The sequence below is a fragment of the Oreochromis niloticus genome, unplaced genomic scaffold (assembly GCF_001858045.2).
Source record: "Oreochromis niloticus isolate F11D_XX unplaced genomic scaffold, O_niloticus_UMD_NMBU tig00001072_pilon, whole genome shotgun sequence".
Lineage (NCBI taxonomy): Eukaryota > Metazoa > Chordata > Actinopteri > Cichliformes > Cichlidae > Oreochromis > Oreochromis niloticus.
Window position 1 is genome coordinate 135,456 of NW_020327298.1, and position 6,055 is coordinate 141,510.

Sequence of the window (6,055 nt, forward strand, 5' to 3'; positions counted from 1 at the left end):
TTTTTGGAGTATGTCTCTACCAGCTTTGCACATCTAGAGACTGAAATATTTGCCCATTCTTCATTGTAAACCAGCTCAAGCTCTATTTAGGGTCATTGTCTTGCTCGAAGGTAAATCTACATCCCGAGCTCAAGTCCTTTGCAGCCTCCAACAGGTTTTCTTCCAGAATTCCCATTTACTTAGCTCCATCCATCTTCCCATCATCTCTGACCAGCTTCTCTGTCCCTGTAGAAGGAAAACATCCCCACAGCATGATGTTGCCATGTTTCACAGTGGGGATGGCACGTTCAGGGTGATGAGGTGATGATGATGTTATTTTTCCCACCACATGTAGTGCTTTTCATATTGGCCAAAAGGTTTCACTTTGGTCTCGTCTGATCAGAGTACCTTCTTCCACATGTTTGCTGTGTCCCCTACATGGTTCCAGGCAAACTGCAGATGGGACATTTTATGACTTTCGGTCAACCTGCTTTAAACCTATCTACAACTTTATCCCTGACCTGCCTGGTGAGTTCCTTGGTTTTCATGAAGCTGTTTGTTCATTAATGTTCTGTAACAAACTACTGAGGCCGTCACAGAGCAGTTGTATTTATAATGAGACTAAATTACACACAGGTAAACTTGTCTAATTGATATCACTGGATTTTGTTTAGGGGTATCAGAGTACAGGGAACTGAAAGCTAATCAACATGACACTTTTCAGATTTTATTTGCTTAATATTCTGAAAACCATGTATCATTTTCACTTTATAGTTATGTGGTACTTTGTGTTGGTCTGTCACAGAAGATCTAAGAAAAAATCCATTTACGTTTGTTATTGTAAAGTGACAAAGTGTATCAATTCAATTTCAATTCAATTCAATTCAAGTATTTATTGTCATTGTCAAGAACAATGAAATTGTGTTTGGAGCTTCTACAACAAATAATAATAAGTACTAAATTCCCCTTAGACCCAAGTGTGACTATTTAACCCAGTGTGACTTCAGTGCAATGAGACGGTCCTTAGCAAAAACATGAGAATATGACAGGAAATGTTCATGGGACATTCAGACAAAGATCTGAGAAATATGACAAAGTGCAACAGTGCAACCCGTTCAATTATTGTACTGTGAGATATGATAATTGTCTATATTTCAGACCAGTTCACTGCTATTAATAAGTTGGATATGGTTATTGTCCGTGAGAGGGGGGGCAGAGAGGGGGGGGGGCAGAGTTCAGGAGCCTCACAGCCTGTGGATACAGGCTGTTGGCCAATCCGGACGTTCTGGCCTGTATGGACCTGTACCTTCTCCCTGAGGGCAGCAGGTGAAAAAGGTGGTGCGCAGGGTGATGTTGGTCCCGCAGGATACTGTGCACCCTCCTCAGACAGCGAGTGGGGAAGATGTTACTAATCTCTGGCAGAATCGTTCCAATAATTCTGCCAGCTTCTTTCACCACCCGCTGGAGTGCTTGCTGGTCGGCCTTGGTGCAGCTGGGGAACCACACTAGAAATCCGTACGTCAGAACGCTGCTGATGGCACAGTTGTAGAAGTTCAACATCAGAGGTCTGGGAATGTGTGCGCTCCGCAGTCTCCTCAGGTAGTAGAGGCGCTGTTGGGCCTTCCGTACAGCTGAGGTAATGTGGTTGCCCCAGGACAAGTCCTCAGTCACAGTTACCCCCAAGAATTTAAAACTGCTCACCCTCTCCACCGCCTCACTGCCAATGAAGAGAGGCAGGTGGTTGTCGTGACCTTTCCTCCGGAAATCTACAATAATCTCCTTGGTCTTTTTGGTGTTTAAGACCAAGTTATTGTCGCGGCACCATGACTCTAGTTGTTGCACCTCTGTCCTGTAGTTTGTCTCATCGTTGTTGGATATGAGTCCGAGCACTGTGGTGTCGTCGGCAAACTTAACAATGAGATTGGACGCGCAGGAGGAAATACAGTCATGAGTGAAGAGAGTGTATAGCAGAGGGCTCAGAACACACCCCTGAGGGTGTGTTGACCACAAGGGTGGAAGAGGTGTTCTTACCCACTCTGACGCTCTGTCTACGGTTAGTGAGGAAGTCCACAATCCAGTTGCACAGGGAGGAGTTGAGTCCCAGTTGATGGAGTTTGGGACGGAGTTTGTATGGCCGGATGGTATTAAAAGCCGAGCTGTAGTCTACAAAGAGGAGCCGTGCATAGGTGTTCTTGTGCTCCAGGTGCTCCAGTAGTGTATGCAGCACTGTGGCGATCGCGTCCTCAGTTGACCGGTTCTCCCTGTATGCAAACTGGTGCGGGTCCAGAGATGGTGGAAGGGCAGCTCTGATGTGTTTAATGACCAGTCTCTCCAGGCATTTGGCGGAAATGGGGGTGAGTGCCACAGGTCTGAAGTCGTTCAGACATGTGACATTTGACTGTTTGGGGATGGGAACGATGGTTGCTGCTTTGAAACAGGATGGTACCAGTGAACAGGACAGCGAGGTGTTATATATAGAGGTGAAGACGTCCGCCAGGTCCGCAGCACAGTCTTTTAGCACCCGGCCCAGCACTCCATCTGGTCCGGCCGCCTTCCTGGTGTTAATGCTGCGGAACACACGCCTCAGCTCATGAGTGCTCAGGACTGGAGCAGGGTCGGTTGAGGGGAGTGGGGACAGGACAGGGTCGGTGTTATCCCTATCAAAACGGGCATAAAAGAGGTTTAGGTCCTCAGCCAGAGTAGGACTGTCGGCTGAGGGTGGTGGTGTTCTCCTCTTGTAGTCCGTGATAGCCCTGATGCCCTCCCAGACCTGTCTTGGGTTTGTGATGTTCTCAAACTGGCCTCGATGCGCCTCCTGTGCTGCTGCTTGGCAGTCTTGATGCCTCTTCTCAGGTTAGCCCTGGCAGCACTGTATGCCAAACTTTCAAGTTTGGCATACAGTGAGACCTACAGTACCTTGAAAAACTTTCAAGGTACTGTAGGTCTCATTCTTCTTCTATGGTAGAGCAGCCTGGGCAGTTATTGCAATAGCACTTATTTTTTGTGGAGGGGAAGGGGGGGGGGGTGACAGAGATGGTAACTTTACTGATAAATGTCATGTGACAACCTATATATGTGATGTCATTATCCCATAATGACATCACATATATTTAGAATCTTACCACCACTTTGATCCTTTGATCCTTAAATCCATAAATAGGGGTGAAAAGTGACGACTTTTAGTCCATTAATTGCAGCAGTTACAGCAGCTACACTACACACTAACTACACAAGATTTGTAGAGGGTTTCTCCAAGAAGGGGGAGGCAGTGAGGCCTGGGGGAGGTCAACCGATATAAAGCGTGGACCTCTGCTTTCTTTCACACGCCTGGTGGGCAGTGCCACCCCGTCATGAGGGCTGGCCAGGCTTTCGGAGTCTGAGGGAGGGACACCTGTATAACGGGTGGAAAGGCATCCCGGACCAATGGTGAAGCTGGCCAATTGGGTAGTCAGAGCAGCTGGCCGGTCAGAGTGATCCCCCCTCCAATTAGTGTCCGGGCCTGGGCAGAAGAAAAAAGAAGGGAAGCCTGGGCCTGGACAAGCGATGGTGAAGGAAGTCAGAGTTTAACCCCCCAAAATTAGTGTCCGGGCCTGGGCAGAAGAATTAGAAGCCTGGGCCTGGACAAGCGATGGTGAAGGACGTCAGATGGTGAAGGAAGTCAGAGTTAACCCCCCAAAATTAGTGTCCGGGCCTGGGCAGAAGAAAAAAAGAAGCCTGGGCCTGGACAAGCGATGGTGAAGGAAGTCAGAGTTTAACCCCCCCAAAATTAGTGTCCGGGCCTGGGCAGAAGAATTAGAAGCCTGGGCCTGGACAAGCGATGGTGAAGGAAGTCAGATGGTGAAGGAAGTCAGAGTTAACCCCCCAAAATTAGTGTCCGGGCCTGGGCAGAAGAAGAAGAAGCCTGGGCCTGGACAAGCGATGGTGAAGGAAGTCAGAGTTTAACCCCCCAAAATTAGTGTCCGGGCCTGGGCAGAAGAAGAAGAAGCCTGGGCCTGGACAAGCGATGGTGAAGGAAGTCAGAGTTTAACCCCCCAAAATTAGTGTCCGGGCCTGGGCAGAAGAAGAAGAAGCCTGGGCCTGGACAAGCGATGGTGAAGGAAGTCAGAGTTTAACCCCCCCAAAATTAGTGTCCGGGCCTGGGCAGAAGAAGAAGAAGCCTGGGCCTGGACAAGCGATGGTGAAGGACGTCAGAGTTTAACCCCCCCAAAATTAGTGTCCAGGCCTGGGCAGAAGAAGAAGAAGCCTGGGCCTGGACAAGCGATGGTGAAGGAAGTCAGAGTTTAACCCCCCCAAAATTAGTGTCCGGGCCTGGGCAGAAGAATTAGAAGCCTGGGCCTGGACAAGCGATGGTGAAGGAAGTCAGATGGTGAAGGAAGTCAGAGTTAACCCCCCCAAAATTAGTGTCCGGGCCTGGGCAGAAGAAGAGAAGCCTGGGCCTGGACAAGCGATGGTGAAGGAAGTCAGAGTTTAACCCCCCAAAATTAGTGTCCGGGCCTGGGCAGAAGAAGTAGAAGCCTGGGCCTGGACAAGCGATGGTGAAGGAAGTCAGAGTTTAACCCCCCCAAAATTAGTGTCCGGCCTGGGCAGAAGAATAGAAGCCTGGGCCTGGACAAGCGATGGTGAAGGAAGTCAGAGTTTAACCCCCCAAAATTAGTGTCCGGGCCTGGGCAGAAGAAGTAGAAGCCTGGGCCTGGACAAGCGATGGTGAAGGACGTCAGAGTTTAACCCCCCCAAAATTAGTGTCCGGGCCTGGGCAGAAGAATTAGAAGCCTGGGCCTGGACAAGCGATGGTGAAGGAAGTCAGAGTTTAACCCCCCCAAAATTAGTGTCCGGGCCTGGGCAGAAGAATTAGAAGCCTGGGCCTGGACAAGCGATGGTGAAGGAAGTCAGATGGTGAAGGAAGTCAGAGTTAACCCCCCAAAATTAGTGTCCGGGCCTGGGCAGAAGAATTAGAAGCCTGGGCCTGGACAAGCGATGGTGAAGGAAGTCAGATGGTGAAGGAAGTCAGAGTTTAACCCCCCAAAATTAGTGTCGGGCCTGGGCAGAAGAAGTAGAAGCCTGGGCCTGGACAAGCGATGGTGAAGGAAGTCAGAGTTTAACCCCCCCAAAATTAGTGTCCGGGCCTGGGCAGAAGAAGTAGAAGCCTGGGCCTGGACAAGCGATGGTGAAGGAAGTCAGAGTTTAACCCCCCCAAAATTAGTGTCCGGGCCTGGGCAGAAGAAGTAGAAGCCTGGGCCTGGACAAGCGATGGTGAAGGAAGTCAGATGGTGAAGGAAGTCAGAGTTAACCCCCCCAAAATTAGTGTCCGGGCCTGGGCAGAAGAAGTAGAAGCCTGGGCCTGGACAAGCGATGGTGAAGGAAGTCAGAGTTTAACCCCCCCAAATTAGTGTCCGGGCCTGGGCAGAAGAAGTAGAAGCCTGGGCCTGGACAAGCGATGGTGAAGGAAGTCAGATGGTGAAGGAAGTCAGAGTTAACCCCCCAAAATTAGTGTCCGGGCCTGGGCAGAAGAATTAGAAGCCTGGGCCTGGACAAGCGATGGTGAAGGAAGTCAGATGGTGAAGGAAGTCAGAGTTTAACCCCCCAAAATTAGTGTCCGGGCCTGGGCAGAAGAATTAGAAGCCTGGGCCTGGACAAGCGATGGTGAAGGAGTCAGATGGTGAAGGAAGTCAGAGTTTAACCCCCCCAAAATTAGTGTCCGGGCCTGGGCAGAAGAATAGAAGCCTGGGCCTGGACAAGCGATGGTGAAGGAAGTCAGAGTTTAACCCCCCCAAAATTAGTGTCCGGGCCTGGGCAGAAGAAAAAAATAGAAGCCTGGGCCTGGACAAGCGATGGTGAAGGAAGTCAGAGTTTAACCCCCCCAAAATTAGTGTCCGGGCCTGGGCAGAAGAATAGAAGCCTGGGCCTGGACAAGCGATGGTGAAGGAAGTCAGAGTTTAACCCCCCAAAATTAGTGTCCGGGCCTGGGCAGAAGAATTAGAAGCCTGGGCCTGGACAAGCGATGGTGAAGGAAGTCAGATGGTGAAGGAAGTCAGAGTTAACCCCCCCAAAATTAGTGTCCGGGCCTGGGCAGAAGAAT